The sequence below is a fragment of the Nomascus leucogenys genome, chromosome 16 (assembly GCF_006542625.1).
Source record: "Nomascus leucogenys isolate Asia chromosome 16, Asia_NLE_v1, whole genome shotgun sequence".
In the NCBI taxonomy this organism is placed as follows: Eukaryota; Metazoa; Chordata; class Mammalia; order Primates; family Hylobatidae; genus Nomascus; species Nomascus leucogenys.
In genome coordinates, this window is record NC_044396.1 from 5933579 (window position 1) to 5949001 (window position 15423).

At 41.9% G+C, this 15423-nt stretch overlaps 1 protein-coding gene across 2 annotated transcripts in view; it reads right to left on the reverse strand.

Moving 5' to 3' along the window:
- DNAJC5B (DnaJ heat shock protein family (Hsp40) member C5 beta) overlaps positions 1-13201 on the reverse strand; it is an 85803-nt gene extending 72602 nt beyond the window's left edge. The window contains exon 1 of one of the 2 annotated variants that reach the window (XM_030795260.1): positions 13115-13201. The gene's annotated coding sequence lies outside the window, so the exon portion shown is untranslated. Of the gene's footprint in view, positions 1-6344; positions 6498-13114 lie in introns of those variants that run through there. The other variant, XM_003274810.4, reaches the window with a different exon arrangement.
- Between the last annotated feature and the right edge of the window lie 2222 nt (positions 13202-15423).

The following is a 15423-nucleotide window of genomic DNA, read 5'->3' on the forward strand; positions in this document are numbered from 1 at the left end:
CATGCCAGAAACCCAGGTGTCTCCTTTCACTCACCCTCTCCATTTAAACCAGGCCGATCAATTAACCAGGCCTAATCACGTCTCCTTTCTAAAGCTCTCTGAAGTCCACTCTCTTCCTCTGTTTCTTGAATAGAGGTAGCGAACTTGGTCACTACCCTTGACCAAGCTTATTATCTCCTGCCAGCCTCCTAACTGACAGTCCTTTCTCCAGTCTTCTTCTGGTCCCCATATACTACATTCCTTTGAAATGCAAATGTTATCCCATTGCTGCCCTGCTGATAACTCTTCAAACTTGCCCATTGATCTTTAGCTAAAAGTCCAGCTTCTTAGCAGGGCCAGCCCCATGGACTTGCCCCTGCCTCTTCCTCCAGTGCCACTTCTTCCCAATGCCGTCCTGTCCACTCAAACCCAGTTTCTACTAACTACTATACACTGTTTAGCTCCATGAACACACCATTCTCTCTGTCCTGTGAGTCTTTACACATGCTGTTCCCTGTCTCAAAACATTCTTCTACTCCCTTTGCCCTGGTCTCCCAGTCCCACCTGGCTCACTCCTTCAGCGCAAAAGGTCAAATTTTTTAAATGTCAGGAGAATGTCACAAATGATGGAGGTAGGAAGCAGAGAGAGGAAAGGAGTGGCCCATGTGAAGCGGGAATCCTGGAGGAGGCCGCATTGGGGGTTCAACTATCAGAAAAGCTGAAGAAATTGCACGAGCGAGACCATGGAGGCAAGAAAAGTACTGGGCAAGCTGGAAAATTGAAGGCAGACAGATCTGCCTCGTGCAAAAGAGGTGGGGAAGAATGGGTAAATGGGTGGCCAAGGGGAGAGACTTGGTCCAGTGAAGCTAGAGAAGGTGAGAGGCCTTGAAAACCAAGCAAAGGAGTTTAGTCCTCGTTTTATAAACAATGGGAAAAACTTGAAACTGGAGAGTGCCGGTTTCTGTTTTAGAAAGGTGTGGCCAACGAGTGCACAGGAATGGGGTTGGAGAGATGAGTGACCTTAGAGGAAGATGAGGAGATGAGGGCCCAGACCAGGGTGGCAGCAGGAAGAACTGGCTGAGATGATGGGTTCGGAAAAGATGTGGAGATCCAACCCCCTAGGCTCGATGTTCAATGACCGAATGCAGCAGTAGAGAGTGACTCGGGAATCAGAGGGGACTTGAGATCCTCGCCAGAGAAACTGGGAATATGGTGAGGCCCATTGGCTGAGGTGGGAATTACAAAGGGGGAGCAGGTTTGGGGAAGATAATGAATTAGTTTTGGAACATGTTGACTTCAGGGTGTAGGCTCTAGAAGCCCTTGTGCCTAATTAAAATCAGACACAGCCCTGGTTTCAGCATGCAGGGCCGTTCGCAGAAACCACCTGTTAGAGTTCATTTTATACTTCCTGGTGTCCTTGTGTTTCCATGACTCCTCTTTTTCATATCCCAATGAAGCAATGTGAATTGTTTGCTTTGCACGCCAGGAACAAGTTGTCAAAGCGCAGGTAGAGTGGACATGAGCGCTGGTGAGTGGGAGAAGAGCGGTTGTGCCGGGGCCAAAATTTTCACTAGGAAATTGTTTTTCTCCCTAAGTTTGTGTCAATCAGTCATAGTCTGTTTCTCTTCCTTTCAAGATTCCTCCCAAGTCCCAGTGCTGACCTGCCCTCATGAGCAACCTGAACACTCCAGACAACACTGCTTCTTCACTCTGAGCCCCTGGGGCACTTTGAAGTTCACAGTGCGCACATTTTTCACATAGTTTTGGAGTTTCCTCTTTGCTTTTGAACTCTTGGCAGGTGTACGTCTTGTCTCCTTAACTAAATTCTTAACTCTTAAAGAGCCCAACTTATGTCAAACATTTTATTTTGCTGTTGTCACAGTGCCTAGTACAGTCCCAGGTGCATATTAAGTTTTCAAAAATACAAACTGGATTGAAACTGACATTGAATTCATTTGGCATAGAAAGGAGAGTGGAAAACAACCTCCTTGAAAGGACATAGCATGAGAGGAGATAAGGTCGATGCTGGGAGGGAGACAGCATCAGTTCCTACCATGCAGAGGAACTTATCCTAACATTAAAAAAAGGCTTTCCCTCTCTTGTAATAATAATGATTTTGCATTCTAATATACTTCAAAGGACGAAAATACTCATCTTCTAGTTGCCAAGTAAGTTGTCTTCTCAACTGGCTAAAACGTCTGTTTTCCTGAGACCACCTTTTGTGATCAACAATATTGGTAATATAAAAATGTGGAACTTTCATTTATAGTGAATTACATGCCATAGTACTCCGCACCACTTAAATGGCAAGACTGAGAGTGAATCTTTCACTTCCTTTTGGTTAGAGCTCCATTTGTGTGGCCATCATGATGTTTGGGTAACTTAAAAGGAGAGTATTCATGACTCAGCTCATGACATTTTCCCCAGGCAGAAGAGATGGGACAACCCCAAGTATTATGGTGGTCAGATTGTGTACTTGTCATATTGGAGGAAGATGTCTATGTGAGAGGTGAGGAGAGGAGGCAGGAAGCTGGTTTTGTAAATCAATGAATCTCAAAGATTTCTGGGGCTGTCCTGCCACCAGTGCCTGGCACTCTACCATCCACATCACATTTAATATGGATCCCTGCTCCCCAGACAGCAGGATGCCCTTTACCCTTACAGGGCATTGGAATAATGGGACCACAACTCGTAGCTTTCAGTAGGAGACACAATTAAGAGGAGGAGGAGGAGTGGCTTGAAAGGAGGATGAGGGGGTCAGATGATGGGTATCCTAAAAGCCCAAACTTGACCACTACACAATCTATGCATTTTTTAAAATTGCACTTGTACCCCATATATTTATACAAATACAATAAAAATTAAGGCACATTGGGTTCTACTCTCTGGAGCAGCATGAAGCATGCCTCCGGAGGTCAGCAAAGGTGAGGGGAGCAGACACTACCTTGAGTGCTTGCTTCACAGCTGTGCCAAGGACTTGACTCCCCATGCATTTTAGAGCATAACCTTCCCCCTTCTGAGGTTCCCACGGGATAGCAGGGTAAACAGCAGGAGAGCTCCTTCTCAGCCCTGGTGGCACCAACGCCCCTTGGCTCTGGGTCACATTCCTCCACAGACTTCACAGGCCTCAGGTTACAAAGGCCCCGTTGCACAATTCTTGGGAGAGTGGGCATGGGGGCTGGGCTGGGATGACAGGCAGTGTCCTGCGCGTGTCGGAGATCCAGTGTGGCCGCCTGCCAAGGCGCCTCAGGGGACGGCAGCAAGAGGAGACTCTGCTGTCTCAGGATCTACAGAGAGATAGCTTCCTTTTGCTTTTTTTCCTTCCAAGCCTCTTAAATAGAACTTGTCAAGGCTGCATCTTCTCCGGTAATTCAAGAGAAAACATTTCAAAAGTTTACTTGGCATACCTGTGTTTCATTTTACTGGAGAGATTTGAAACTTCAAAACCACAATGAAGAATCCTGAAACTAAAACTTCTTTTATCCCTCTGCTTTTCACAATTAGCTTTCTTCTGCAGTTATACACTGTAGTGTGTGTAAAATTACTCAATATATTACACAACTTCTAAAATTAATAAGGAAGCTGAAAGCTATTACAACAACTGTTTAAGGCCTATGCCATGATGGAATGCTCTTTCTTATGCTCCTTCTTGTTGGTAATTGCTTCATAATTATCTTTTATTAAAGGCAATCTGCATGTAATACCAGAAACATACGGAAAATCCTTACAGGGAGTACACATTTTAGTTGGCTAAAAAACAATCTAATGGCCTAGAAAATACTTACCACACATCTCTAAGGCTAATGATGGCGCTGATGACTATAAAAGTTAGGTCTCTATTTATATTAAAAAATTCTTCATTTCATTTTCTTTCAGAATTTGGATCTTTGGACTGATATTAATACATCTGCAATGAATTTAATTGGAAAAACGCTGACTACCTGCACCCAGGGACTGCCTGGGATCAAACTTGCAGATTAATTAGGGATGCAAGACATATACAGCTTCATGTATGTCAAACCCTGGACAAGTCGAAGGAGGCTCCTCCTACACTATCATGTTAATTCCAAATAGAATATTAATTCACGGGATAAGTCACAGAAGGCTCATATAGAAGATATGTTAGGTAAGTAAGGGTAGGTCAGATACCATGGATGGATGTAATAGCCAGCCCCACACCTGCCAGATAAAGTGTTTACTCATCTGTACATTCAAGGGTGTACACACACATGTTCATAAACAAAGTATTATCTACCTAAACTGGAAAAGACAAGGCCACAGGAAGACTGTATATTTATTATAAAGTAAAAATCTGGTAAATTGTATACATTTTTTTTTAAGAAAATAAAGGATTATTTCTAATCAGCCTTCAATTTACAGTAGCTAGTCAATTTCCCTGGACTTATTTTCACTGTTATCTCAGTCTTTTGAATAGGATCTTCAGTGCTTTTTCTTGTCATGGACCAAAGCTTATTTTGTATGGAGCTGCAGAGGCTAGGAGAATATCTGCTTTTACCAATAACCGCACCAAGGTGATAAATGAGATTTCCTCCTTTCAGAATATTCTAACTTAGAAAATCAAAGAGTTAGTTCAAATATGAATGAATACATTCATTCATTGTGGGGCAGAATGTATTGGAGAGGCCACCAGGCTAAGACTGAGGGGGCTTAAACTTTAGTCCCCAGCACTAACTAGCTTGATACCCTTAGCCGAGACACTTCTCTGTGTGGTTTCTCCTGGAAATGAAGCTGTGGAATGGATGATCTTCTAGTTCCCCTCCGACTCTAAAATTCTGCAGTATGTGACAGGCTGCAGCAGCATGTGACTAACACAAGGGTCAGGGAACGTTACAGTCAATAAATGCAAATGGAGATGAGTTAGGACACTCTGTGTTTTGTGGGTATTATCTGAGGTTCAGCTTAAACTTAGTTTTCAATGGCTATCAATGAAGGGAGCCTAAAAACTGGGCCAATGAGATTTTAATGTTCAAGGTCTTAAGTGGTTATGATCAGATCATAACCCAATTGTGAAAATCACAGTGACTTCTGTACAGAAGTTGAATGTGTGCTATAAAGTTAATGTGCAAGTATATTTTGTTTTTATCTGGATCTCTCAGTTTTACATGCTTTGGGGACTACTACTACTTTCTTTTTTTTTTTTTTTTTTTTTTTTTTTTTTTGAGACGGAGTCTCGCTCTGTCGCCCAGGCTGGAGTGCAGTGGCGCAATCTCGGCTCACTGCAAGCTCCGCCTCTCGGGTTCACGCCATTCTCCTGCCTCAGCCTCTCCGAGTAGCTGGGACTACAGGCACGAATAAATGTCACAGCAGTAAGGCCAATACTCTCACACTCTACTACTTTCATAGAGTGTGAGAGTATTGGCCTTACTGCTGTGACATTTATTCGTGATGTGTTGGAGGCCAAGGAGAGTTAGAGTTGTGTCCTGTGGATAGAGAATCCATCTCCTCCTCCTCTTGTCGGTGGCTGTTGGGGTCCCCTGTGGGTAACTGACCTACCTGTCAGAACATGTACTCTTGCTCCCACTGAGGGGGCATCGCGATCAACTCTGACCTTGCAGGCAGAGCTCAGTGTGCCTGCCTGAGCTGTCCTGTGCTCCAACTCCGGGGTCGCAGTGTGCTAAGACCCAAGGGAGTCCACATGGGGATGAGTCAGGGCCTGGCGCTGGCCCCGTGCTCCGCCCCACTGGTAAACAGAACAGTCCTTTGCCGTCACTCAGAGCCTCTCAGGGCCCCAAGACTCCAGGAAGAAACAAGTATTGTAGAAGCCAAAACCCCAAGGCAAGGTAAAGAAAACAGAACTGTCCGCATCCCCACCAATGATTTCACTGGCGGGAGTTGCTGGGGGCGGGATGGGGGGTCCAGTATATGCTCCAGCAGAACTGTTTTACTTACCTCTCAACCAAAAGGCGCTTCTCTTTTACTCTTTATAGGGGTGGCCTTTTGCCTTTCAAGATTTGAACTTTCAAAACTCGACCTTAGAGTCAGTCTTGCTTGCTAACCCATAATACAACTGTTCACCTTTTATTACTTTTGTTTGTTTTTGTACTGGCTTCTATTAAAATACTTCCTTCAGTTCACCTATTTTTGTTTACTCTACCCTGTCATTCCAGGGAGAAGCTATTGAAAGAAAAAAAACCTCTAAATAGAAATATATCACCAGCAGCACAAGTGGACTACAGCCTTGGAAATGTCCTCACCGTCCGGCTTCATGACAAGCAGCCTGGCTGTTGGCAAGATGCGCCCAGCTCTGCTTCTGCTCATGTGGAACCTTACATTACCCTAATGCAGCGGGGGCACACGCTGTCTGTGCTTATACTGTTCTTCTTAAGCTTGGAGACAACACTCGCCTTGAGATCTCTCCTCTTTTTCATTTAGACACTGGCAAGTCCTGTTCTGAGCTTAGCAACGCCACGTACCTGAACTGGAGGCATGGCTGGCTGATCCCTTCTAGCTCCCTCCAGTAGCGTCCCACCTTGGCTATATCAGTAACTGCGCCTCCTGTTGTTTCTCCTTCCCGGTTGTCAAGGTCAAACCTGGGCTGGATATTGTGATGTCACAGAGTGGAGTCCTCACTCCTCCAGATGGTCTAGCTGAGGCCCTCTTGGACAGCACTTCCTCTCCTGCCCACGGCGGGAGGTTGGGAAGGACATTCCCCCATTTCCATTTGCTCTGCCATTCAAAACCTTGTGAGGGCCCTCAGGGAAGAATCCCTTTGCAGGTCATAAACTGACCTGCAGAATTATGGTATCTTAACCGTGGGGAGACACCTAGAAGACCGGCTAGTGACCAGATTCTCATCTAACTCCTTTTTTTTTTTTTTTTTACAGATGAGGAAACTGAGGACCCAAGTGGTGAAGTGGTAGAGCTGATTCTAGAGCCCAGGTGCCCTCAGTGTCAGCCCCTGCCATTCTGACCACGCTGCACTCAGATCTTGTTCTACTCTCTGGAGTTTGTCCACATCACAGTTTTCTGGTAGGCAGCTCATCAGATAATTTTTACCCGAATCCACCCACGACAAGAGACCATTTGGATAATGTACATTATGGGAAGAGAACAGAGTCTCAGTGAAGATCATTAGTTTCCCCAGCAACACAGGTGCCAGGAGTAGCTGGCTCTGGTCCTAGCCCAGACTCAGAAATCCTGAGCCACCAGACCAATTCTTGATTAACAAGTAAGGTGACTCTGAGCAACTAATGTTTTCACTGAGATTTGATGATAAGCAGCAAAGCTCAAATGAAAGTCCAGAGTTAGTGTTGGCAGGGCGAGGTGGCTTATGCCTGTAATCCCAGCACTTTGGGAGGCTGAGGTGGGAGGATCACTTGAGCCCAGGAGTTTGAGACCAGCCCGAGCAATATAGTGAGACCCCATCTCTACAAAAAATACAAAAATTAGCTGGGCGTAGTTGTGCGTGCCTGTAGCTGTAACTAGTCAGGAGGCTGACAGGGGTTGATCACTTGAGCCCGAGATGTGGAAGCTGCAATGAGTCGAGATTGCACCACTGCACTCCAGCCTGGACGGCAGAATGAAACCTTGTCTAAAACACACACACAAACACACACACACATACACACACAGTATTGACTACAGCGCTATACCAGGTTCTAGCGTTGAGTAGGGGACAGGGAGGAGCAACATGTAAAGAAATAGAGTCTCACTGGAATTTCCCTCTTCATTCTTTCATACCCTTCACTTTTTCTAGACACTAACCCCATATGATACTAAAAATTATCTGTATTGCATCAGACGACGTACCTGTGAAGTCAGAGAGTTGTGCTTTAAGAATCTCTCAAGAGGAGAACATATCTTGGGCTTTTATAATACCAATAACGTTTTACATCATGCTTCATTTACAAGCTATTTTCACATATATCACTCTATTTAATCTTCACAACTTGGTGAGATAAACAGAGTATTATTTTCAGTATAATTTTATGGATGAGAAAATTATAGCTTAGAGAAGTTGTGTCTTGCACGAGATCACACAGCTAATTAAGTGGAGAGGTTACTTAACATTAACTACAAACCAGATCTTCCACCAAGCCTTTTCCCCACCACAGGGCTTCGCTGGTTGGGGAGAAATTGTCATTTGGTCCCAGAACACACTTGAAGGCCACTGCCTTAAGCAACCCTCTGAGTAACAAGGAAGAAAGTATTCCCATAGGTCATAAATACTGCTTTACTGACTTCCTAAATGTCTTCATAAAATCTTAGGGAAATGGTTAATGGACACTAATTTTAAACTTTAAAATAATATAATTATTGCCTTTCCTTCCAACAATTCCACATCTGTGAATTCTCCTAAGAGAACCATTATGGATATGAAAAATATTTAGCTACAAGAGGTTTTTTGAAGCACTGTTTATAACAGAAAACAAATATAAAGCTCAACACTGGAAAAGTGGTAAAATGGATTATGCTGAACTCATGAAAATAATGTCAGAGTTTCCCACACTTTGATTATTCACGTGGCATCTTCAGAATATTGCCATCTGCACTAATATTTACTTAACATTTTCCTTTAAATTAATTCATACATTTTACTGGAATAAAATTATTTAAAGGTATTTTTATTATTGACATAAGTAGAAATACAGTATTAATTGCTTTAAATGTCAGATGAAATAAAAACAAATACAATGAAAACAAAGTAATGTTATTAATGCATGAATTTGGTCCCAATACCTTGAAGAAAACATATGACTGATTTAATAAAATCACAAGTAATCCCCTTTTTTGCCATCACAAACTTCACCTTTCTGCATTAAAAAATCTCTTTTTCACTTCTGATCTATAAAAGGTTCAATGGAAAAAAGAAATGCAGTGTGTGTCTGATCCCAAATCACAGTTAGATATATTTATGCATACCTTGCATACTAAATCAGTAATTCTCAAAACTTGCTTGAAAGGTCACCTTTCTTAGAACAGGGTATTCCTCTGGCAGGATATGCAGAGGTCAAGCCTCTTTGTTCAAAGCAGTCTTCCTCCAGCTATCATCTCAGGGCAAATAAAAATGACATCTTTCCTTGTGTTCTGTCTTGCTGAGCATACTCAATGCTGTACGTTCTGTGAAGGTGTGGGTTATGCCGCATCCTTTGAGCATACATCCCTATGATGAAACAGGTGCACACCTGTAGCAGAGGCAGGCAAAGCCTCACACCCGGAGCACACAGAAGCTCCAGTCCCCTATGGCAGTGATGAGGGAAGCCTGCACACCTCTTCAGAAGCAGGCACTCTGCAGGCTAAGTGAAATGTATAGATGTTTGTAAGTCAGAGCTCAAAGGTTTTTGCTCAGTTATGGAGGAGGATTTTGTGGGGGGAAATGCTAATTTTGTCAACACTTAAATTCTACTTCCAGGCAGAATTTCTCAAATTGTGTTCTACAGACCACCTGCACCGGAATCACCTACTGCATATATGTATATATATATATATATATATATATATATATATATATATGCAGATTTGCACACAGCTTCCTGCGTTTACTGCCTCCAGATCTCAGGGGCTGAGTGACAGACCCATGTTAAGTCAGGCTCCTCCAGGAGCTTGTGGTGTAGGTGTACACAAATACTTGAGAACAATGCTGTAGGCCAGAAGTTCCCAAACTTTAGAGCAAACCAAAGAGTGCCTGGAGGACTTGTTTTTGCTTTTTGTTTGTTTGTTTTGTTTTCTGAGATGGAGTCTCACTCTGTTGCCCAGGCTGGAGTGCAGTGGCGCGATCTCAGCTCACTGCAACCTCCGTCTCCCGGGTTCAAGCAATTCTCTGCCTCAGCTTCCCTAGTAGCTGGGATTACAGGCACCCCCCACCACGCCCAGCTAATTTTTTGTAATTTTAGCAGAGATGGAGTTTCACCATTTTGGCCAGGCTGGTCTTGAACTCCTGACCTTGTGATCCACCCACCTCGGCCTTCCGAAGTGCTGGGATTACAGGAGTGAGCCACCGCGCCCGGCTGAGGACTTGTTAAAACACAAATTGCAGGCCCCACCCATCAAGTTTCTGGTTTGGGATGTCTAGAGTGAGGCTCAAGACTTGACATTTTTAGCAGGTTCCTAGGCCTGATGGTGGACACCAGACTTTGAGAACTACTGCACTTGGACCAAGAAAGTGAATGTACAGTATAGAGTGCGCTCAATAGTAGTACAGAATGTACAGTATTGAGTACGCTCTAAAGGCATTTCCAAAGGCCTAGGAAATGGAGTTTGGACCTTGAGTCTTTATGTATTCAGAAAAGAATTGGTATAGAAAGGAATTTTGTTCTTATATTGCTTTTGGTTTTTGTTCTTTAGGTATTTTCTTACAAATAATTTTTATTTTTCCACTAAAATGCTCGTAGTCTATGTCCATCCATTCAGGATACTTCAAGGTTAAACAGAATCATGTTTCCTTATTTTGTACCTTTTAAAATATGGGAATCTTAATGAATGAACACAATTGATGTCTGACTTTTCAGATGCCTGCATTAATTTGATTTTAGTGACCCACTGGAAACCAGTGTCAGCATAACAACAGTTACCAGAGCTAAACCTACAAAGTAGGTAAGGCATATAAACAGACTAAGTGCTAGAGATTTTAATTAAGCCTAGTGACTCTGAAGCTGGACTCCCTCTTAAAAGATATTGAGAATTCAACCTAATTCTGAAAAAATACATCTAAATTCAGGTCTTTTTACCAACCAAACTACTTACGCTTAATAGAAATGGAAGCGTGCCTGTAGAATCAGAAAGATCTTTCTGTTGAATCAGAAACATATTGCTAATGTTTGTAGCTATGGGACCCACCTCATGTACACACAAAATCATAACATTTTCTCAAAACAAAGGTAGTACTATATACCCCAACAGAATTCATTTTTAAGGAGTGCTAATGACATTATTAAAAGAAAATGTCAGCCAAACTGCAATAAAACATTTCCAGGCCAATAAAAGTAGTTTGAGTTGAATGCTCTAAAAGTATTGGCTTTGAAAGGTTAAAATAATAAGTGATCACAGATCCAAGAAATACAATGCTCAAGTCATTAGCAGAGGCATTGTATGCTGTATTGTAAGTAAAGTGTAAGGGATGTATTGGTTTAGATCCTATAAGGTGATCCCTATAAGACCAGTGCCTGCCCTTTCTATGTGGCTCTTCTCTGAAGAACAGAAAGTTATATATAGGAACAAGAACCCACACATTTTAGAAACTAAAAAAAAAGTTATATTTGGCTTTGTGATACATTTGTGTGATTCCATTCAGACATAACTGTCTGATATTTTGGAAGTGCTTTAAACCAAACATGAGACACACTGTGAAGACCTACATTCCCAAAGACGGCAGCTAATATTGGTCTAACTTTTCCAGTGAGTCTCTGTCTCAGAAAACTTTTCTACTTTCTCCACCCACGATAGAAATCTGTCTCTTCTCCTTTTTCTTTACCCCCAAATAGTCACAATTGCAGAAACACATAATGCCATACAGACCACGCCAAGTACAAGTGGTCTCTGCTGTGGCCTGAGAGTTCCACAAAATTCCTATGTTGAAACTTAATCTTCATTGTGGTGGTACTGAGAGGTGAGGCCTTTTGTAGAGTAACTAAATCACTCATTGTATTAGTTCATCTTCATGCTGCTATGAAGAAATACCCAAGACTGGGTAATTTATAAAGAAAGAGGTTTAATTGATTCATGGTTCTGCATTGCTGGGGAGGCCTGAGGAAACTTACAATCATGGCAGAAGGCAAAGGAGGAGCAGGCACCTTCTTCCCAGTGTGGCAGAACGGAGCGAGTGCGAGCAGGGGAAATGCCGGACGCTTATAAAACCATCAGATCTCATGAGACGCACTCATTGTCACAACAGCAACATGAAGGAAACCACCTCCATAATCCAATCACTTCCAACCGGATCCCTCCCACAACATGTGGGGATTATGGGGATTACAATTCAAGATGAAATTTGAGTGCAGACACAGCCAAACCATATCACTCATGAATGGATTAGTGCTTTATAAAAGGGCTGGAAGAAACTAGCCCCTTTTGCTCTTTTGCTTTTCTGTCATGTGAGGACACAGCGTTTGACCCTTCCAGAGGATGTGGCCATAAGGCACCACCTTGGAAGCAGAGCAGCCTTCACCAAGGCCAGTGCCTTCGTCTTAGACTTCCCAGCCTCCAGCACTGTGAGAAACAAAATCCTGTTATATACAAATGACCCAACCTGTGGTCCTTTGCTATAGTAGCATAAATGGACCAAGACAGTCTCCAATCTCAATTATGCCCTCAGCACAGGGCAGTTCTCTCACTGTCCACTGCACACTCATTGCAAACTCTTACCAATCTCTGGAAGCCTTTCATTTGTGTCCCTCTCATTCTTAGCAGTGAGCCTCATCTCCTCCACAAACTCTCAGAAACCATTAACTATTCCCTTTTTCAATTTCAACCCTACCCTACTCTAAATACATCCACATCTGTGCCCACTCTTAACACGTTCCTGCAGCTCAGTAGAAAGGCATTCTCTTTCAGACCAAGGATAATACTCTCTATGTGACCTGAGCCCCCATTTAATACTGCTACTTTTGAGAACTTGCTCCTTCAATTATTCCCTTTAGCTAATTTCTGCCACAGTCTCTGTCTCCATCTCTCTCTCTCTTTCTCTTTCTCTCTCTTTTCTGGCTCTACCTTCTCAGCATAAAAACATTCTCAAGTCTTTTCTATTTATAAAAACACGAAACCTCCCTGAACCCCAAGCCCCTCTCCCCAACACAGCTATTTAAAGTTCTCTCTTCTCTTCCAAGCTAAGCTAATGGAAAAAAAAATAATCTACTACATTTCCTTTCAAGCCATAAGGCCGATGTCCAAAGCAAGACAAGGAGGAGACAAAAGAACACAGGCTTGCTAATCATTTCATACTTAATCATTTCCCTTCATGGCATCACTACCAAACTCTCCCAGGACTTCTTCAAGCTACAGCTACAGCTAGAAGACAGACTACCCATGTCCTTGCTTCAAAGACTGTTTGCAGCGTTTTAATGTGATCTTTCTCATTATAATGCTGTTGCCAGGATATCGGGGAATGGAGTATGTGTAGTTCAGGGTCAGATGGCCTCAGAATCCCTCCAGTTACCCTCCAGCTGTGTTTCTGGCTTACCTTCGTGTTAGAATCACAGGAAAGCTAGCGTTTGGAAGTGTCCTCTCCTCATGAGATCTTGGTGTTATCTGTATGTTCCCTTGAAACCAATGACTTTTCATTTTTACTAAGCCATCTCTGATCACCTTCCCTTTTATTTTCAGATGGATTATCCTCTGAATTCCCCCTGTGCTTAATACTCTTATAACATTAAGAAACCTAAAGAAAGCTACCTTGATCTTTTCTCTGAGCAGTCTCTCGTTAGGTTGAGTTCTACCCAGTTTATTTGCATAACTACTCCTTGATTCTAAGATTAAATTGGTTAGGAGACAACTAAGAGCTAATAACAGCTTTTTAGGAAGAGAAAATAAGAAAAGACTACCATATAAATCAAGGCATCAATTGAACATATGTTCCAATTTAAGAGATGCTTAAATGTAGAAAAAGGGGCTGCTGTTTGGAATATATGGAATACAGTATTGGCCAGACACCAGAGCCAGGCCTGTAATCCCAGCATTGTGGGTGGCCAAGGCCAGGAGTTGGAGATCAGCCCAGACAACAGAGAGACTGCATCTTTACAAAAATTTTAAAAAATTATCTGAGCGTGGTGGCATGCACCTGTAGTCCTAGCTAGTTGGGAGACTGAGGTAAGGAGGATCACTTGAGCCCAGGAGTTTGAGGTTACAATGAGCTATGATTGCCCCACTGCACTCCAGCCTGAGCAACAGAGCAAACCCTGTCTAAAAGAAAGAAAGAAAGAAAGAAAGAAAGAAAGAAAGAAAGAAAGAAAGAAAGAAAGAAAGAAAGAAAGAAAGAAATACAGTATTCATTTCTGTTGACTACTTACTATGCAAAACACTCCCATGGGATAGAAAGGGTCACAGTAGTACCTGCTGGGAGAACTACCCCACAGAGCAGGGAGACAAAAGTCACACACAACTCAACTGCAAATCAAGTGTGAAAACAGCGTTATTAAGACTACCATTTTTGCAGTTATAGCCTGAATTCCAATCCTTGCCCAATTTTCTCTTCTATAAAGAGGAAAGAATGCTACCTTCTTTGCAGGAGTGCTACAAAGAAGAAAGGAGACACCGGCTGTAGACTTTAGCATGGTTGAAGCATAGTGGAAGTTCTCAATGACAAGGCAGTGTGATTTTTGCTATTATTAGCTTTATTATAGAGAAAAAATAGATGCTCTATGGATTTAAAGAAGGAAGAGATCATGTTTTCTCGGGAGACACTAGAAAGACTTCATTTAACACGCGGTCTTTGAGAAGAGCCTCGAAGGATGAGTGACACTTCTTTAGGGCAAGGTGGAGAACCGCTTCTCCCAGCTCTCTGCAATCCTGACTTAGGCACCATGAGCCTGCCAGCATGACCACCTTGAGAGTCATGGGCAGAGATGACACTTTGTACATGTTAAAATTTATAATACTTATTTATAATTGTACCTGGTGAACTTTTTAATTCAATAAATTCCTATTTATATCATTGCTTTGAAACAGGCAATACTTGTTGAGGGGCTATAACGTTCATAAAATAGTCAAAAAAGCAAATAAAGGATATTTTGAATAAGCATTACTGTGAAATCATTTCAAAAGCATGTACTTGTTATTAATGACAGTCAGTGCGTTATGTGCCTCTGGCTTGTCATTCTGTCTCTGGAGAACATGTTGTAAAGGAAGAAAAGTGGGTAATTATATTTTACATGAACATCAAATTGAGTGTTCCTTCCTTGTAGTTTTGTAAAGTAAAATTGTGGCAAGATTGTCCCCAGTTAATGCCAGGAAAAAAATAAAAAAATAAATGTTATTTAAAAACCTGTCTCTTAGAAACACAAGTAAAACTTGTTGAAGTAGTTTGCAGTCATTGAATGTAGATCAGCTCCTATGAAAACAAACTCCATGGGTAAGGGGTAAGTCTGAATTATTTTGTTATGTAGGTATTTTGTTGCATCAAATGTTGCTTAACATGAAATTAAATATATAGTTTGTATCAGAGTGAAATAAATATCAATGTTATTATTAGTTAATCCATTATTGGCAGACTCTAATAACTTTGCTATAATAAGAATTTTAATTCTATCTATATTCATTTTAACAGGTGCAAACTTATGGTTCAAAAAATGAACAAGTAACTTTTCAATCTTGTTCTATAAATATAAAAGTTAATTTTTGTCTCAGATGTCTGTTTTAACAATTATCGTCAAGGTATTTTTAATAAAAACACAGTTGAAAGTGTGTCCTTAATACTTGTGTATTCTGCATAAAAATGATCTAACATAGGTCATTCCAGAATATAAGATTCTAACATTTATTAGGATTCTATAT